Source organism: Leiobunum rupestre, chromosome 4 (assembly GCF_980474605.1).
Source record: "Leiobunum rupestre chromosome 4, qqLeiRupe1.1.hap1, whole genome shotgun sequence".
Classification (NCBI taxonomy): domain Eukaryota; kingdom Metazoa; phylum Arthropoda; class Arachnida; order Opiliones; family Sclerosomatidae; genus Leiobunum; species Leiobunum rupestre.
In genome coordinates this window covers 31,108,856-31,130,682 of record NC_143387.1, presented here as the reverse complement: position 1 = coordinate 31,130,682, position 21,827 = coordinate 31,108,856, and positions in this window count along the sequence as shown.

Sequence of the window (21,827 nt, the reverse complement as noted above, 5' to 3'; positions counted from 1 at the left end):
TTACCTAAAAATATTTACAATATTTACAAATTTTTATATTGTTTAACTTCTTTCATTTTTAAAAATGTAATTGCTTGACTTAAATAAAGCGTGAAAATTATTAGTTTCAAATGATATTTACAAATCTTATCAACTCTAAAGTCTGTTTGTTTTATTTAAAAAATAGGCTTGTTCACTTTCGATTATTTAAACATTTAACAATTTTTATTTAACTATTGGTTATTTAAATAAATACCACTTTTATTCAAATAAATGCTTGGTTGGGTAAAAAACACAATTAAATAAGTTAAAATGATATTCTTTTTACCAACGTTTTTTAAATAAATCGGAAAATTTGTGGATAAAAATTAATCGACTGTCGAACACTAGAAGCAATTCTAATTTAAATGCGTATATTTAAATAGGAAAAAATGAACGATTCGATCGGAGGCATATCAATAATTTAACGTATTGAACGTAGAGTAAGAGGCTTTTGTAGTAATTACTACCTATATTTGCATTTCCGAAATCTATTTTAACATATTGAACGCCAAGAAAAGAGGCTTTTGTAGTATTTACTACCTATATTTGCATTTCAGAAATCTATTTTAACATATTGAACGCCAAGAAAAGAGGCTTTTGTAGTATTTACTACCTATATTTACATATTGGAATGTAATTTAACGTATTGAAGGTAGAGTATAGAGATTTTGTAGTATTTACTACCTACATTTGCATTTCAGAAATCTATTTTAACATATTGAACGCCAAGAAAAGAGGCTTTTGTAGTATTTTTCCTCCTATATTTACATATTGGAATGTAATTTAACGTATTGAAGGTAAAGTATAGAGATTTTGTAGTATTTTACTACCTATATTGACATTTCGGAAGTATATTTTAACGTGTTGAATGTAGAGTATAGAGAGTGTTGTAGTATTTTTCTTCCTACGTGACTACACCGGAAACGTCTCTGTGTTATTCGCTTTAGTAATCAAGCCGACTCTGAACATATGTTTTACTCTTTATTCTACGAGGTTTAAACATACACCATTTCAGTACATTCTTAACTTATTCCATACGCTATTTAAAACACATGCGATAAAGATAACGAGGAAACAAGTTAACTCTGAACATATATGTTATGCTCTATACGTGAAGGATGTTGTAAGCTTAAATTCATAATGGTTAATGTGTAGTATTTTTCTACCTTTTTACATTTTATAGTATTTCTTTATCTATATTTGTGTATCGGAAATGTATTTTAACGTATCGAACGTAGAGTAAATTTTTTTTTATATTTTCTTTATATATTTGCGTATCAGAGTTGTGTGTGTTGTCGTATTAAAAGAAGAAAAAGGAACTTTTCATAGTGTTATTCTACCTATTTACATATCGGAAATGTATTTATATTTTACCGTATTTAAAATATAGGTAATTGTTTTTATTGGCTTGACTTAAATAAAGCGTGAAAGTTATTAGTTTCAAAATGATATTTACAAATCTTATCCACACAAATTTAATTTAATTTTAATTTTAGTGTTTTATAGTATCTTTCTTACTATATTTGTGTATAAGAATTATATTTTACCGTATTTAAATAGTAATAAAAGCGAATTGAAAGTTTGAAGAAAATATGAATTAAGTTCGTAAATAAAATCCTTTTATAGTACTTTGAAGGACTCTTAATACGTTTTCAACTTGAATAAAATTAAAAACAATAATCTAAGATACCCTTTAAAGTTAAATTCCTTTAGAGTTTATCAGTAAAACCACTTTAAGTATTTTTTCAATCCTTATACCTATATTTACATATTGGAATTGTTACAAAAGGTTCTTTTAAACGTAACTTAGTACACTAATTAAGTATTTTTAATTTACCGTAATTAAAATATAGGTAAGTGGTTTTTATCTTATTTTATACCTACGGAAGCGATAAATAAATTAAAGCAATAAATTTTTGGAGTTTGGAGATGGGTGGAAAAAAAAATAAGGCTCTTCGTTTTTCCAACTGCTTTTCTGATGTACCCAAAAATGGACCAAAATAGAACAAAAGTACCCTTAAAACGACCAAAGTCACCATTTTCGGCCCTATGTACCCCATTTCGGACCAAAAGTACCCCAAACTGGACCTATTAGCTTTATTGTAATGTTAAACTCCCATAGAGATTCCCCTAAAAGAAAAAAACTTGCGGTCCAATTTTGGGTACATGAATTATTTCGGAGAGGGAATCCATGTTTTAAATTCAAATTAACCGCGCGCCCGGGCAATCCGCGCCTCCCAGGTAATCCACGCCTCCCAGGTAATACATGCACGCGCGCGCTATCTTCCTGCCTAGGTTATCAAGTATCATACAAGTTACATAATTTCCACTTATTTCGTACGATAAAACGCGATCGAGATATTCGTTTTAAGAAATACTCGTGAGATTGGTTCAAGTGTCAAGCATACTACAATGATATTAAAATGAAGTTTAAAAATATTTCCATTCTACTTTAACAACGAATATTCCATGACGTCAAAACACTCTTAAATTCAAATTAACCGCGTCCCCCGGGGTAATCTGCGCACGCGTCGCCTAGGTTATCAATTTTTACATCATTTCAACTTATTCCGTACGATAAAACTTGATAAGATATACGTTCAAGTATCTTTCGAGATAAGCGTAGATAAATGAACAAGTTGGCCTGGACACAATATGTTGATATACGGGAAAACAAATCGTCGCGAGAAATACCCTAAATACATTGACTTTTGGACGATTTTACCCTCATTTCACCCCTTAAATCCCGGACCCCGATCCCGAACCTGACCCCGACCCCGGGATCGGAGTGTCGACCTCACTTTCCTTCTACTAATACCAGTTAATACCATTAATTTCTTTGTTAATTTTTTTATTTCAATTAGGAGAACGGTAATTGAAAAACCCACAAACACATCAACTTATGCTCATATTCAATTTTAATTATTGTTTCTTACTTTTTTTGCAAGTTTTACATAGTAACAATAACATATGAAATAACTATTAAATATCATTTATTCATTTTCTTAACGATCACTTGAAAGTTCAGTTTCTGCTGCCCCTGGCTCTCCTCAGACTCCTCATCATGACTAATTTATTAGCAGGCTTAACACTAACAGTAACGTGAGCAATTAAGGACTTTATTCATTTCCTGATATGCTTTGTCATTTTGTTGACATTAGAATGTTTGTACTCTTTACAGCAATATTTGAATACAACACTTTTATTTTATCTTTGAATAACACCCAGGCTAGAAATAAAATAGACTAAAATAAAACTGCCTTTAAGAAATGTAGTTTGCCCAAATTGCCCTATATAATAAGCCCAAACAAAGCAAAAGATGTAGACAAGGAGGATAACAGATAGCACCACTCGACCCGATACTAACTACCGCCCCAATCATAAAAACCCTAGTTTTGGGTATTAACCCGGGCGTGGGGTAAATACCCGGGTAAATACCTATTTAAAAATACCCTACCCACTGGGTATCTACCCGACTTACATCACTAATAAATGTACCACGTATTTATTGTAACTGTATAACATTATATTACATCTGTTTTTAGAGTTTCTGTCGTTTTGTTATTGTTCATAAACATATATTAATGTAAAAGATTTGATAATAAAATTTCACAAATTAATTTCTATAAATTGCTTACCCATTTTTGTTAATTATTGCTACATTATTAAGGCCTATTACAGCTTACTGTTATAGGAAAAAACTAGAATAGTCTACTCAAATATAGGTATATCGGGCTAGATTTTTAATTAATGCCAATATTAAAATCGTTATAACTCGGCTCGTATCGGAGCTCAACGGCCAGTTATTGGTTCATTCAATAGGCCTAGTAATGTAGATTAACATAGTTAAAAACTACTTTGCTAGAATATAATTATATCGGCAAAACCAATTGACCCCGATTTTATAAGACCTTCTATTTCTAGAACATTTTCCGTAATTAAAATCAATTTCGTTCGGCTCGTGTCGGAGTTCACCGGCGAGTTATTAGTTCTTTCAATAGGCCTAGTAATGCAGATTAACATAATTAAAAACCAATCAGTTCTACTTTGCCAAAATATATATATATCGGGAAAACCAATTGACCCCGATTTTATAAGACCTTCTATTTCGATAATTGTTTCCGTAATTAAAATCAATTTCGTTCGGCTCGTGTCGGAGCTCACCGGCCAGTTATTGGTTCTTTCGATAGGCCTAGTAATACAGATTAACATAATTAAAAACCAATCAGTTCTACCTTGCGAGAATATAGATATATCGGCAAAACCAATTAACCCCGATTTTATAAGACCTTCTTGTTCAAGAACTTTTTTCCGTAGTTAAAATCAATTTCATTCGGCTCATGTCGGAGCTCACCGGCCAGTTATTGGTTCTTTCGATAGGCCTAGTAATGCAGATAAACATAATTAAAAACCAATCAGTTCTACCTTTCGAGAATATAAATATATCGGCAAAATCAATTGACCCCGATTTTATAAGACTTTCTATTTCGATAATTGTTTCCGTTATTAAAATCAATTTCGTTCGGCTCGTGTCGGAGCTCACAGGCCAATTATTGGTTCTTTCAATAGGCCAAGTAATGTAGATTAACATAGTTAAAAACCAATCATTCTACCATGCGAGAATATAAATATATCGGGAAAACCAATTGACCCCGATTTTATAAGACCTATTTCGATAATTGTTTCCGTAAATAAAATCAATTTCGTTCGGCTCGTGTCGGAGCTCACCGGCCAGTTATTGGTTCTTTCGATAGGCCTAGTAATGCAGATTAACATAATTAAAAACCAATCAGTTCTATCTTGCGAGAATAAAATTGTATCGGCAAAACCAATTGACCCCGATTTTATAAGACCTTCTATTTCTAGAACATTTTCCGTAATTTAAATCAATTTCGTTTGGCTCGTGTCGGAGCTCATCGGCCAGTTATTAGTTCTTTCAATAGGCCTAGTAATGTAGATTAACATAGTTAAAAACCAATCAGTTCTACTTTGCTAGAATATAAATAAATCGGCAAAACCAATTGACCCCGATTTTATAAGACCTTCTATTTCTAGATCATTTTCCGTAATTAAAATCAATTTCGTTCGGCTCGTGTTGGAGTTCACCGGCGAGTTATTAGTTCTTTCAATAGGCCTAGTAATGCAGATTAACATAATTAAAAACCAATCAGTTCTATCTTGCGAGAATATAATTATATCGGCAAAACCAATTGACCCCGATTTTATAAGACCTTCTTTTTCTAGAACATTTTCCGTAATTAAAATCATTTTCTTTCGGCTCGTGTCGGAGCTCACCGGCCAGTTATTGGTTCTTTCAATAGGCCAAGTAATGTAGATTAACATTATTAAAAACCAATCAGTTCTACCTTGCGATAATATAATTATATCGGCAAAACCAATTGACCCCGATTTTATAAGTCCTTCTATTTCTAGAACATTTTCCGTAATTAAAATCAATTTCGTTCGGCTCGTGTCGGAGTTCACCGGCGAGTTATTAGTTCTTTCAATAGGCCTAGTAATGCAGATTAACATAATTAAAAACCAATCAGTTCTACTTTGCCAAAATATATATATATCGGGAAAACCAATTGATCCCGATTTTATAAGACCTTCTGTTTCGATAATTGTTTCCGTAATTAAAATCAATTTCGTTCGACTCGTGTCGGAGCTCACCAGCCAATTATTGGTTCTTTCAATAGGCCAAGTAATGTAGATTAACATAGTTAAAAACCAATCAGTTCTACCTTGCGATAATATAGATATATCGGCAAAACCAATTGACCCCGATTTTATAAGACCTATTTCGATAATTGTTTCCGTAATTAAAATCAATTTCGTTCGGCTCGTGTCGGAGCTCACCGGCCAGTTGTTGGTTCTTTCGATAGGCCTAGTAATGCAGATTAACATAGTTAAAAACCAATCAGTTCTACCATGCGAGAATATAAATATATCGGGAAAACCAATTGACCCCGATTTTATAAGACCTATTTCGATTATTGTTTCCGTAATTAAAATCAATTTCGTTCGGCTCGTGTCATAGCTCACCGGCCAATTATTGGTTCTTTCAATAGGCCAAGTAATGTAGATTAACATTGTTAAAAACCAATTCTTTCTACTTAGCGAGAATATAAATATATCGGGAAAACCAATTGACCCCGATTTTATAAGACCTTCTATTTCTAGAACTTTTTCCGTAATTAAAATCAATTTCGTTCGAATCGTGTCGGAAATCACCGGCCAGTTATTGGTTCTTTCAATAGGCCTAGTAATGTAGATTAACATAGTTAAAAACCAGTCAGTTCTACCTTGCGAGAATATAAATATATCGGGAAAACCAATTGACCCCGATTTTATAAGACTTTCTATTTCTAGAACTTTTTCCGAAATTAAAATCAATTTCGTTCGGCTCGTGTCGGAGCTCACCGGCCAGTTATTGGTTCTTTCAATAGGCCTAGTAATGAAGATTAACATAGTTAAAAACCAATCAGTTCTACCATGCGAGAATATAAATATATCGGGAAAACCAATTGACCCTGATTTTATAAGACCTTCTATTTAGATAATTTTTTCCGTAATTAAAATCAATTTCGTTCGACTCGTGTTGGAGCTCACCGGCCAATTATTGAATCTTTCAATAGGCCAAGTAATGTAGATTAACATAGTTAAAAACCAATCAGTTCTACCTTGCGATAATATAGATATATCGGCAAAACCAATTGACCCCGATTTTATAAGACCTATTTCGATAATTGTTTCCGTAATTAAAATCAATTTCGTTCGGCTCGTGTCGGAGCTCACCGGCCAGTTGTTGGTTCTTTCGATAGGCCTAGTAATGCAGATTAACATAGTTAAAAACCAATCAGTTCTACCATGCGAGAATATAAATATATCGGGAAAACCAATTGACCCCGATTTTATAAGACCTATTTCGATAATTGTTTCCGTAATTAAAATCAATTTCGTTCGGCTCGTGTCGGAGCTCACCGGCCAGTTGTTGGTTCTTTCGATAGGCCTAGTAATGCAGATTAACATAGTTAAAAACCAATTCTTTCTACTTAGCGAGAATATAAATATATCGGGAAAACCAATTGACCCCGATTTTATAAGACCTTCTATTTCGATAATTGTTTCCGTAATTAAAATCAATTTCGTTCGACTCGTGTCGGAGCTCACCAGCCAATTATTGGTTCTTTCAATAGGCCAAGTAATGTAGATTAACATAGTTAAAAACCAATCAGTTCTACCTTGCGATAATATAGATATATCGGCAAAACCAATTGACCCCGATTTTATAAGACCTATTTCGATAATTGTTTCCGTAATTAAAATCAATTTCGTTCGGCTCGTGTCGGAGCTCACCGGCCAGTTGTTGGTTCTTTCGATAGGCCTAGTAATGCAGATTAACATAGTTAAAAACCAATCAGTTCTACCATGCGAGAATATAAATATATCGGGAAAACCAATTGACCCCGATTTTATAAGACCTATTTCGATAATTGTTTCCGTAATTAAAATCAATTTCGTTCGGCTCGTGTCATAGCTCACCGGCCAATTATTGGTTCTTTCAATAGGCCAAGTAATGTAGATTAACATTGTTAAAAACCAATTCTTTCTACTTAGCGAGAATATAAATATATCGGGAAAACCAATTGACCCCGATTTTATAAGACCTTCTATTTCTAGAACTTTTTCCGTAATTAAAATCAATTTCGTTCGAATCGTGTCGGAAATCACCGGCCAGTTATTGGTTCTTTCAATAGGCCTAGTAATGTAGATTAACATAGTTAAAAACCAGTCAGTTCTACCTTGCGAGAATATAAATATATCGGGAAAACCAATTGACCCCGATTTTATAAGAATTTCTATTTCGAGAACTACTTCCGTAATTAAAATCAATTTCGCTCGGCTCGTATCGAAGCTCACCGGCCAATTATTGGTTCTTTCAATAGGCCAAGTAATGTAGATTAACATAGTTAAAAACCAATCAGTTCTACCTTGCGAGAATAAAGATATATCGGCAAAACCAATTAACCCCGATTTTATAAGACCTTCTATTTCTAGAACTTTTTCCGTAATTAAAATCAATTTCGTTCGGCTCGTATCGAAGCTCACCGGCCAATTATTGGTTCTTTCAATAGGCCAAGTAATGTAGATTAACATAGTTAAAAACCAATCAGTTCTACCTTGCGAGAATATAAATATATCGGGAAACCCAATTGACCCCGATTTTATAAGACCTATTTCGATAATTGTTTCCGTAAATAAAATCAATTTCGTTCGGCTCGTGTCGGAGCTTACCGGCCAGTTATTGGTTCTTTCGATAGGCCTAGTAATGCAGATTAACATTGTTAAAAACCAATTCTTTCTACTTAGCGAGAATATAAATATATCGGGAAAACCAATTGACCCCGATTTTATAAGACCTTCTATTTCTAGAACTTTTTCCGTAATTAAAATCAATTTCGTTCGAATCGTGTCGGAAATCACCGGCCAGTTATTGGTTCTTTCAATAGGCCTAGTAATGTAGATTAACATAGTTAAAAACCAGTCAGTTCTACCTTGCGAGAATATAAATATATCGGGAAAACCAATTGACCCCGATTTTATAAGACTTTCTATTTCGAGAACTATTTCCGTAATTAAAATCAATTTCGCTCGGCTCGTATCGAAGCTCACCGGCCAATTATTTGTTCTTTCAATAGGCCAAGTAATGTAGATTAACATAGTTAAAAACCAATCAGTTCTACCTTGCGAGAATAAAGATATATCGGCAAAACCAATTAACCCCGATTTTATAAGACCTTCTATTTCTAGAACTTTTTCCGTAATTAAAATCAATTTCGTTCGGCTCGTATCGAAGCTCACCGGCCAATTATTGGTTCTTTCAATAGGCCAAGTAATGTAGATTAACATAGTTAAAAACCAATCAGTTCTACCTTGCGAGAATATAAATATATCGGGAAACCCAATTGACCCCGATTTTATAAGACCTATTTCGATAATTGTTTCCGTAAATAAAATCAATTTCGTTCGGCTCGTGTCGGAGCTCACCGGCCAGTTATTGGTTCTTTCGATAGGCCTAGTAATGCAGATTAACATAATTAAAAACCAATCAGTTCTACCTTTCGAGAATATAAATATATCGGGAAAACCAATTGACCCCGATTTTATAAGACCTTCTATTTCTAGAACTTTTTCCGTAATTAAAATCAATTTCGTTCGAATCGTGTCGGAACTCACCGGCCAATTATTGGTTCTTTCAATAGGCCTAGTAATGTAGATTAACATAGTTAAAAACCAATCAGTTCTACCATGCGAGAATATAAATATATCGGGAAAACCAATTGACCCCGATTTTATAAGACCTATTTCGATAATTGTTTCCGTAATTAAAATCAATTTTGTTCGGCTCGTGTCATAGCTCACCGGCCAATTATTGGTTCTTTCAATAGGCCAAGTAATGTAGATTAACATTGTTAAAAACCAATTCTTTCTACTTAGCGAGAATATAAATATATCGGGAAAACCAATTGACCCCGATTTTATAAGACCTTCTATTTCTAGAACTTTTTCCGTAATTAAAATCAATTTCGTTCGGCTCGTGTCGGAACTCACCGGCCAGTTATTGGTTCTTTCAATAGGCCTAGTAATGTAGATTAACATGGTTAAAAACCAATCAGTTCTACCTTGCGAGAATATAAATATATCGGGAAAACCAATTGACCCCGATTTTATAAGACTTTCTATTTCGAGAACTATTTCCGTAATTAAAATCAATTTCGCTCGGCTCGTATCGGAGCTCACCGGCCAATTATTGGTTCTTTCAATAAGCCAAGTAATGTAGATTAACATAGTTAAAAACCAATCAGTTCTACCTTGCGAGAATATAGATATATCGGCAAAACCAATTAACCCCGATTTTATAAGACCTTCTATTTCTAGAACTTTTTCCGTAATTAAAATCAATTTCGTTCGGCTCGTGTCGGAGCTCACCGGCCAGTTATTGATTCTTTCGATAGGCCTAGTAATGCAGATTAACATAATTAAAAACCAATCAGTTCTACCTTGCGAGAATATAAATATATTGGGAAAACCAATTGACCCCGATTTTATAAGACCTTCTATTTCGATATCGTTTTCCGTAATTAAAATCAATTTCGCTCGGCTCGTGTCGGAGCACGCCGGCCAGTTATTGGTTCTTTCGATAGGCCTAGTAATGCAGATTAACATAATTAAAAACCAATCAGTTCTACCTTGCGAGAATATAAATATATTGGGAAAACCAATTGACCCCGATTTTATAAGACCTTCTATTTCGATATCGTTTTCCGTAATTAAAATCAATTTCGCTCGGCTCGTGTCGGAGCACGCCGGCCAGTTATTGGTTCTTTCGATAGGCATAGTAATGCAGATTAACATAATTAAAAACCAATCAGTTCTACCTTGCGAGAATATAATTTTATCGGCAAAACCAATTGACCCCGATTTTATAAGACCTTCTATTTCTAGAACTTTTTCCGAAATTAAAATCAATTTCGTTCGGCTCGTGTCGGAGCTCACCGGCCAGTTATTGGTTCTTTCAATAGGCCTAGTAATGAAGATTAACATAGTTAAAAACCAATCAGTTCTACCATGCGAGAATATAAATATATCGGGAAAACCAATTGACCCTGATTTTATAAGACCTTCTATTTAGATAATTTTTTCCGTAATTAAAATCAATTTCGTTCGACTCGTGTTGGAGCTCACCGGCCAATTATTGAATCTTTCAATAGGCCAAGTAATGTAGATTAACATAGTTAAAAACCAATCAGTTCTACCTTGCGATAATATAGATATATCGGCAAAACCAATTGACCCCGATTTTATAAGACCTATTTCGATAATTGTTTCCGTAATTAAAATCAATTTCGTTCGGCTCGTGTTGGAGCTCACCGGCCAGTTGTTGGTTCTTTCGATAGGCCTAGTAATGCAGATTAACAAAGTTAAAAACCAATCAGTTCTACCATGCGAGAATATAAATATATCGGGAAAACCAATTGACCCCGATTTTATAAGACCTATTTCGATAATTGTTTCCGTAATTAAAATCAATTTCGTTCGGCTCGTGTCATAGCTCACCGGCCAATTATTGGTTCTTTCAATAGGCCAAGTAATGTAGATTAACATTGTTAAAAACCAATTCTTTCTACTTAGCGAGAATATAAATATATCGGGAAAACCAATTGACCCCGATTTTATAAGACCTTCTATTTCTAGAACTTTTTCCATAATTAAAATCAATTTCGTTCGAATCGTGTCGGAAATCACCGGCCAGTTATTGGTTCTTTCAATAGGCCTAGTAATGTAGATTAACATAGTTAAAAACCAGTCAGTTCTACCTTGCGAGAATATAAATATATCGGGAAAACCAATTGACCCCGATTTTATAAGACTTTCTATTTCTAGAACTTTTTCCGAAATTAAAATCAATTTCGTTCGGCTCGTGTCGGAGCTCACCGGCCAGTTATTGGTTCTTTCAATAGGCCTAGTAATGAAGATTAACATAGTTAAAAACCAATCAGTTCTACCATGCGAGAATATAAATATATCGGGAAAACCAATTGACCCTGATTTTATAAGACCTTCTATTTAGATAATTTTTTCCGTAATTAAAATCAATTTCGTTCGACTCGTGTTGGAGCTCACCGGCCAATTATTGAATCTTTCAATAGGCCAAGTAATGTAGATTAACATAGTTAAAAACCAATCAGTTCTACCTTGCGATAATATAGATATATCGGCAAAACCAATTGACCCCGATTTTATAAGACCTATTTCGATAATTGTTTCCGTAATTAAAATCAATTTCGTTCGGCTCGTGTCGGAGCTCACCGGCCAGTTGTTGGTTCTTTCGATAGGCCTAGTAATGCAGATTAACATAGTTAAAAACCAATCAGTTCTACCATGCGAGAATATAAATATATCGGGAAAACCAATTGACCCCGATTTTATAAGACCTATTTCGATAATTGTTTCCGTAATTAAAATCAATTTCGTTCGGCTCGTGTCGGAGCTCACCGGCCAGTTGTTGGTTCTTTCGATAGGCCTAGTAATGCAGATTAACATAGTTAAAAACCAATTCTTTCTACTTAGCGAGAATATAAATATATCGGGAAAACCAATTGACCCCGATTTTATAAGACCTTCTATTTCGATAATTGTTTCCGTAATTAAAATCAATTTCGTTCGACTCGTGTCGGAGCTCACCAGCCAATTATTGGTTCTTTCAATAGGCCAAGTAATGTAGATTAACATAGTTAAAAACCAATCAGTTCTACCTTGCGATAATATAGATATATCGGCAAAACCAATTGACCCCGATTTTATAAGACCTATTTCGATAATTGTTTCCGTAATTAAAATCAATTTCGTTCGGCTCGTGTCGGAGCTCACCGGCCAGTTGTTGGTTCTTTCGATAGGCCTAGTAATGCAGATTAACATAGTTAAAAACCAATCAGTTCTACCATGCGAGAATATAAATATATCGGGAAAACCAATTGACCCCGATTTTATAAGACCTATTTCGATAATTGTTTCCGTAATTAAAATCAATTTCGTTCGGCTCGTGTCATAGCTCACCGGCCAATTATTGGTTCTTTCAATAGGCCAAGTAATGTAGATTAACATTGTTAAAAACCAATTCTTTCTACTTAGCGAGAATATAAATATATCGGGAAAACCAATTGACCCCGATTTTATAAGACCTTCTATTTCTAGATATTTTTCCGTAATTAAAATCAATTTCGTTCGAATCGTGTCGGAAATCACCGGCCAGTTATTGGTTCTTTCAATAGGCCTAGTAATGTAGATTAACATAGTTAAAAACCAGTCAGTTCTACCTTGCGAGAATATAAATATATCGGGAAAACCAATTGACCCCGATTTTATAAGACTTTCTATTTCGAGAACTATTTCCGTAATTAAAATCAATTTCGCTCGGCTCGTATCGAAGCTCACCGGCCAATTATTGGTTCTTTCAATAGGCCAAGTAATGTAGATTAACATAGTTAAAAACCAATTAGTTCTACCTTGCGAGAATAAAGATATATCGGCAAAACCAATTAACCCCGATTTTATAAGACCTTCTATTTCTAGAACTTTTTCCGTAATTAAAATCAATTTCGTTCGGCTCGTGTCGGAGCTCACCGGCCAATTATTGGTTCTTTCAATAGGCCAAGTAATGAAGATTAACATAGTTAAAAACCAATCAGTTCTACCATGCGAGAATATAAATATATCGGGAAAACCAATTGACCCCGATTTTATAAGACCTATTTCGATAATTGTTTCCGTAATTAAAATCAATTTCGTTCGGCTCGTGTCGGAGCTCACCGGCCAGTTATTGGTTCTTTCGATAGGCCTAGTAATGCAGATTAACATAGTTAAAAACCTATCATTCTACCATGCGAGAATATAAATATATCGGGAAAACCAATTGACCCCGATTTTATAAGACTTTCTATTTCGAGAACTTTTTCCGTAATTAAAATCAATTTCGTTCGGCTCGTGTCGGATCTCACCGGCCAGTTATTGGTTCTTTCAATAGGCCTAGTAATGAAGATTAACATAGTTAAAAACCAATCAGTTCTACCATGCGAGAATATAAATATATCGGGAACACCAATTGACCCCGATTTTATAAGACCTTCTATTTCGATAATTGTTTCCGTAATTAAAATCAATTTCGTTCGACTCGTGTCGGAGCTCACCAGCCAATTATTGGATCTTTCAATAGGCCAAGTAATGTAGATTAACATAGTTAAAAACCAATCAGTTCTACCTTGCGATAATATAGATATATCGGCAAAACCAATTGACCCCGATTTTATAAGACCTATTTCGATAATTGTTTCCGTAATTAAAATCAATTTCGTTCGGCTCGTGTCGGAGCTCACCGGCCAGTTGTTGGTTCTTTCGATAGGCCTAGTAATGCAGATTAACATAGTTAAAAACCAATCAGTTCTACCATGCGAGAATATAAATATATCGGGAAAACCAATTGACCCCGATTTTATAAGACCTATTTCGATAATTGTTTCCGTAATTAAAATCAATTTCGTTCGGCTCGTGTCATAGCTCACCGGCCAATTATTGGTTATTTCAATAGGCCAAGTAATGTAGATTAACATTGTTAAAAACCAATTCTTTCTACTTAGCGAGAATATAAATATATCGGGAAAACCAATTGACCCCGATTTTATAAGACCTTCTATTTCTAGAACTTTTTCCGTAATTAAAATCAATTTCGTTCGAATCGTGTCGGAAATCACCGGCCAGTTATTGGTTCTTTCAATAGGCCTAGTAATGTAGATTAACATAGTTAAAAACCAGTCAGTTCTACCTTGCGAGAATATAAATATATCGGGAAAACCAATTGACCCCGATTTTATAAGACTTTCTATTTCGAGAACTATTTCCGTAATTAAAATCAATTTCGCTCGGCTCGTATCGAAGCTCACCGGCCAATTATTGGTTCTTTCAATAGGCCAAGTAATGTAGATTAACATAGTTAAAAACCAATCAGTTCTACCTTGCGAGAATAAAGATATATCGGCAAAACCAATTAACCCCGATTTTATAAGACCTTCTATTTCTAGAACTTTTTCCGTAATTAAAATCAATTTCGTTCGACTCGTGTCGGAGCTCACCGGCCAATTATTGGTTCTTTCAATAGGCCAAGTAATGAAGATTAACATAGTTAAAAACCAATCAGTTCTACCATGCGAGAATATAAATATATCGGGAAAACCAATTGACCCTGATTTTATAAGACCTATTTCGATAATTGTTTCCGTAATTAAAATCAATTTCGTTCGGCTCGTGTCGGAGCTCACTGGCCAGTTATTGGTTCTTTCAATAGGCCTAGTAATGTAGATTAACATAGTTAAAAACTACTTTGCTAGAATATAATTATATCGGCAAAACCAATTAACCCCGATTTTATAAGACCTTCTATTTCTAGAACTTTTTCCGTAATTAAAATCAATTTCGTTCGGCTCGTGTCGGAGCTCACCGGCCAGTTATTGATTCTTTCGATAGGCCTAGTAATGCAGATTAACATAGTTAAAAACCAATCAGTTCTACCATGCGAGAATATAAATATATCGGGAAAACCAATTGACCCCGATTTTATAAGACTTTCTATTTCGAGAACTTTTTCCGTAATTAAAATCAATTTCGTTCGGCTCGTGTCTGAGCTCACCGGCCAGTTATTGGTTCTTTCGATAGGCCTAGTAATGCAGATTAACATAATTAAAAACCAATCAGTTCTACCTTGCGAGAATATAAATATATCGGGAAAACCAATTGACCCCGATTTTATAAGACCTTCTATTTCGATATCGTTTTCCGTAATTAAAATCAATTTCGCTCGGCTCGTGTCGGAGCACGCCGGCCAGTTATTGGTTCTTTCGATAGGCATAGTAATGCAGATTAACATAATTAAAAACCAATCAGTTCTACCTTGCGAGAATATAATTTTATCGGCAAAACCAATTGACCCCGATTTTATAAGACCTTCTATTTCTAGAACTTTTTCCGAAATTAAAATCAATTTCGTTCGGCTCGTGTCGGAGCTCACCGGCCAGTTATTGGTTCTTTCAATAGGCCTAGTAATGAAGATTAACATAGTTAAAAACCAATCAGTTCTACCATGCGAGAATATAAATATATCGGCAAAACCAATTGACCCCGATTTTATAAGACCTATTTGGATAATTGTTTCCGTAATTAAAATCAATTTCGTTCGGCTCGTGTAGGAGCTCACCGGCCAATTATTGGTTCTTTCAATAGGCCAAGTAATGTAGATTAACATAGTTAAAAACCAATCAGTTCTACCTTGCGATAATATAGATATATCGGCAAAACCAATTGACCCCGATTTTATAAGACCTATTTCGATAATTGTTTCCGTAATTAAAATCAATTTCGTTCGGCTCGTGTTGGAGCTCACCGGCCAGTTGTTGGTTCTTTCGATAGGCCTAGTAATGCAGATTAACATAATTAAAAACCAATCAGTTCTACCTTGCGAGAATATAATTTTATCGCGAAAACCAATTGACCCCGATTTTATAAGACCTTCTATTTCTAGAACTATTTCCGTAATTAAAATCAATTTCGCTCGGCTCGTATCGGAGCTCACCGGCCAATTATTGGTTCTTTCAATAAGCCAAGTAATGTAGATTAACATAGTTAAAAACCAATCAGTTCTACCTTGCGAGAATATAGATATATCGGCAAAACCAATTAACCCCGATTTTATAAGACCTTCTATTTCTAGAACTTTTTCCGTAATTAAAATCAATTTCGTTCGGCTCGTGTCGGAGCTCACCGGCCAGTTATTGATTCTTTCGATAGGCCTAGTAATGCAGATTAACATAGTTAAAAACCAATCAGTTCTACCATGCGAGAATATAAATATATCGGGAAAACCAATTGACCCCGATTTTATAAGACTTTCTATTTCGAGAACTTTTTCCGTAATTAAAATCAATTTCGTTCGGCTCGTGTCGGAGCTCACCGGCCAGTTATTGGTTCTTTCGATAGGCCTAGTAATGCAGATTAACATAATTAAAAACCAATCAGTTCTACCTTGCGAGAATATAAATATATCGGGAAAACCAATTGACCCCGATTTTATAAGACCTTCTATTTCGATATCGTTTTCCGTAATTAAAATCAATTTCGCTCGGCTCGTGTCGGAGCTCACCGGCCAGTTATTGGTTCTTTCGATAGGCATAGTAATGCAGATTAACATAATTAAAAACCAATCAGTTCTACCTTGCGAGAATATAATTTTATCGGCAAAACCAATTGACCCCGATTTTATAAGACCTTCTATTTCTAGAACTATTTCCGTAATTAAAATCAATTTCGCTCGGCTCGTATCGGAGCTCACCGGCCAATTATTGGTTCTTTCAATAAGCCAAGTAATGTAGATTAACATAGTTAAAAACCAATCAGTTCTACCTTGCGAGAATATAGATATATCGGCAAAACCAATTAACCCCGATTTTATAAGACCTTCTATTTCTAGAACTTTTTCCGTAATTAAAATCAATTTCGTTCGGCTCGTGTCGGAGCTCACCGGCCAGTTATTGATTCTTTCGATAGGCCTAGTAATGCAGACTAACATAGTTAAAAACCAATCAGTTCTACCATGCGAGAATATAAATATATCGGGAAAACCAATTGACCCCGATTTTATAAGACTTTCTATTTCGAGAACTTTTTCCGTAATTAAAATCAATTTCGTTCGGCTCGTGTCGGAGCTCACCGGCCAGTTATTGGTTCTTTCGATAGGCCTAGTAATGCAGATTAACATAATTAAAAACCAATCAGTTCTACCTTGCGAGAATATAAATATATCGGGAAAACCAATTGACCCCGATTTTATAAGACCTTCTATTTCGATATCGTTTTCCGTAATTAAAATCAATTTCGCTCGGCTCGTGTCGGAGCACGCAGGCCAGTTATTGGTTCTTTCGATAGGCATAGTAATGCAGATTAACATAATTAAAAACCAATCAGTTCTACCTTGCGAGAATATAATTTTATCGGCAAAACCAATTGACCCCGATTTTATAAGACCTTCTATTTCTAGAACTTTTTCCGAAATTAAAATCAATTTCGTTCGGCTCGTGTCGGAGCTCACCGGCCAGTTATTGGTTCTTTCAATAGGCCAAGTAATGTAGATTAACATAGTTAAAAACCAATCAGTTCTACCTTGCGATAATATAGATATATCGGCAAAACCAATTGACCCCGATTTTATAAGACCTATTTCGATAATTGTTTCCGTAATTAAAATCAATTTCGTTCGGCTCGTGTTGGAGCTCACCGGCCAGTTGTTGGTTCTTTCGATAGGCCTAGTAATGCAGATTAACATAGTTAAAAACCAATCAGGTCTACCATGCGAGAATATAAATATATCGGGAAAACCAATTGACCCCGATTTTATAAGACCTATTTCGATAATTGTTTCCGTAATTAAAATCAATTTCGTTCGGCTCGTGTCGGAGCTCACCGGCCAGTTGTTGGTTCTTTCGATAGGCCTAGTAATGCAGATTAACATAGTTAAAAACCAATTCTTTCTACTTAGCGAGAATATAAATATATCGGGAAAACCAATTGACCCCGATTTTATAAGACCTTCTATTTCGATAATTGTTTCCGTAATTAAAATCAATTTCGCTCGGCTCGTATCGAAGCTCACCGGCCAATTATTGGTTCTTTCAATAGGCCAAGTAATGTAGATTAACATAGTTAAAAACCAATTAGTTCTACCTTGCGAGAATAAAGATATATCGGCAAAACCAATTAACCCCGATTTTATAAGACCTTCTATTTCTAGAACTTTTTCCGTAATTAAAATCAATTTCGTTCGGCTCGTGTCGGAGCTCACCGGCCAATTATTGGTTCTTTCAATAGGCCAAGTAATGAAGATTAACATAGTTAAAAACCAATCAGTTCTACCATGCGAGAATATAAATATATCGGGAAAACCAATTGACCCCGATTTTATAAGACCTATTTCGATAATTGTTTCCGTAATTAAAATCAATTTCGTTCGGCTCGTGTCGGAGCTCACCGGCCAGTTATTGGTTCTTTCGATAGGCCTAGTAATGCAGATTAACATAGTTAAAAACCTATCATTCTACCATGCGAGAATATAAATATATCGGGAAAACCAATTGACCCCGATTTTATAAGACTTTCTATTTCGAGAACTTTTTCCGTAATTAAAATCAATTTCGTTCGGCTCGTGTCGGAGCTCACCGGCCAGTTATTGGTTCTTTCAATAGGCCTAGTAATGAAGATTAACATAGTTAAAAACCAATCAGTTCTACCATGCGAGAATATAAATATATCGGGAACACCAATTGACCCCGATTTTATAAGACCTTCTATTTCGATAATTGTTTCCGTAATTAAAATCAATTTCGTTCGACTCGTGTCGGAGCTACCAGCCAATTATTGGATCTTTCAATAGGCCAAGTAATGTAGATTAACATAGTTAAAAACCAATCAGTTCTACCTTGCGATAATATAGATATATCGGCAAAACCAATTGACCCCGATTTTATAAGACCTATTTCGATAATTGTTTCCGTAATTAAAATCAATTTCGTTCGGCTCGTGTCGGAGCTCACCGGCCAGTTGTTGGTTCTTTCGATAGGCCTAGTAATGCAGATTAACATAGTTAAAAACCAATCAGTTCTACCATGCGAGAATATAAATATATCGGGAAAACCAATTGACCCCGATTTTATAAGACCTATTTCGATAATTGTTTCCGTAATTAAAATCAATTTCGTTCGGCTCGTGTCATAGCTCACCGGCCAATTATTGGTTATTTCAATAGGCCAAGTAATGTAGATTAACATTGTTAAAAACCAATTCTTTCTACTTAGCGAGAATATAAATATATCGGGAAAACCAATTGACCCCGATTTTATAAGACCTTCTATTTCTAGAACTTTTTCCGTAATTAAAATCAATTTCGTTCGAATCGTGTCGGAAATCACCGGCCAGTTATTGGTTCTTTCAATAGGCCTAGTAATGTAGATTAACATAGTTAAAAACCAGTCAGTTCTACCTTGCGAGAATATAAATATATCGGGAAAACCAATTGACCCCGATTTTATAAGACTTTCTATTTCGAGAACTATTTCCGTAATTAAAATCAATTTCGCTCGGCTCGTATCGAAGCTCACCGGCCAATTATTGGTTCTTTCAATAGGCCAAGTAATGTAGATTAACATAGTTAAAAACCAATCAGTTCTACCTTGCGAGAATAAAGATATATCGGCAAAACCAATTAACCCCGATTTTATAAGACCTTCTATTTCTAGAACTTTTTCCGTAATTAAAATCAATTTCGTTCGACTCGTGTCGGAGCTCACCGGCCAATTATTGGTTCTTTCAATAGGCCAAGTAATGAAGATTAACATAGTTAAAAACCAATCAGTTCTACCATGCGAGAATATAAATATATCGGGAAAACCAATTGACCCTGATTTTATAAGACCTATTTCGATAATTGTTTCCGTAATTAAAATCAATTTCGTTCGGCTCGTGTCGGAGCTCACTGGCCAGTTATTGGTTCTTTCAATAGGCCTAGTAATGTAGATTAACATAGTTAAAAACTACTTTGCTAGAATATAATTATATCGGCAAAACCAATTAACCCCGATTTTATAAGACCTTCTATTTCTAGAACTTTTTCCGTAATTAAAATCAATTTCGTTCGGCTCGTGTCGGAGCTCACCGGCCAGTTATTGATTCTTTCGATAGGCCTAGTAATGCAGATTAACATAGTTAAAAACCAATCAGTTCTACCATGCGAGAATATAAATATATCGGGAAAACCAATTGACCCCGATTTTATAAGACTTTCTATTTCGAGAACTTTTTCCGTAATTAAAATCAATTTCGTTCGGCTCGTGTCTGAGCTCACCGGCCAGTTATTGGTTCTTTCGATAGGCCTAGTAATGCAGATTAACATAATTAAAAACCAATCAGTTCTACCTTGCGAGAATATAAATATATCGGGAAAACCAATTGACCCCGATTTTATAAGACCTTCTATTTCGATATCGTTTTCCGTAATTAAAATCAATTTCGCTCGGCTCGTGTCGGAGCACGCCGGCCAGTTATTGGTTCTTTCGATAGGCATAGTAATGCAGATTAACATAATTAAAAACCAATCAGTTCTACCTTGCGAGAATATAATTTTATCGGCAAAACCAATTGACCCCGATTTTATAAGACCTTCTATTTCTAGAACTTTTTCCGAAATTAAAATCAATTTCGTTCGGCTCGTGTCGGAGCTCACCGGCCAGTTATTGGTTCTTTCAATAGGCCTAGTAATGAAGATTAACATAGTTAAAAACCAATCAGTTCTACCATGCGAGAATATAAATATATCGGCAAAACCAATTGACCCCGATTTTATAAGACCTATTTGGATAATTGTTTCCGTAATTAAAATCAATTTCGTTCGGCTCGTGTAGGAGCTCACCGGCCAATTATTGGTTCTTTCAATAGGCCAAGTAATGTAGATTAACATAGTTAAAAACCAATCAGTTCTACCTTGCGATAATATAGATATATCGGCAAAACCAATTGACCCCGATTTTATAAGACCTATTTCGATAATTGTTTCCGTAATTAAAATCAATTTCGTTCGGCTCGTGTTGGAGCTCACCGGCCAGTTGTTGGTTCTTTCGATAGGCCTAGTAATGCAGATTAACATAATTAAAAACCAATCAGTTCTACCTTGCGAGAATATAATTTTATCGCGAAAACCAATTGACCCCGATTTTATAAGACCTTCTATTTCTAGAACTATTTCCGTAATTAAAATCAATTTCGCTCGGCTCGTATCGGAGCTCACCGGCCAATTATTGGTTCTTTCAATAAGCCAAGTAATGTAGATTAACATAGTTAAAAACCAATCAGTTCTACCTTGCGAGAATATAGATATATCGGCAAAACCAATTAACCCCGATTTTATAAGACCTTCTATTTCTAGAACTTTTTCCGTAATTAAAATCAATTTCGTTCGGCTCGTGTCGGAGCTCACCGGCCAGTTATTGATTCTTTCGATAGGCCTAGTAATGCAGATTAACATAGTTAAAAACCAATCAGTTCTACCATGCGAGAATATAAATATATCGGGAAAACCAATTGACCCCGATTTTATAAGACTTTCTATTTCGAGAACTTTTTCCGTAATTAAAATCAATTTCGTTCGGCTCGTG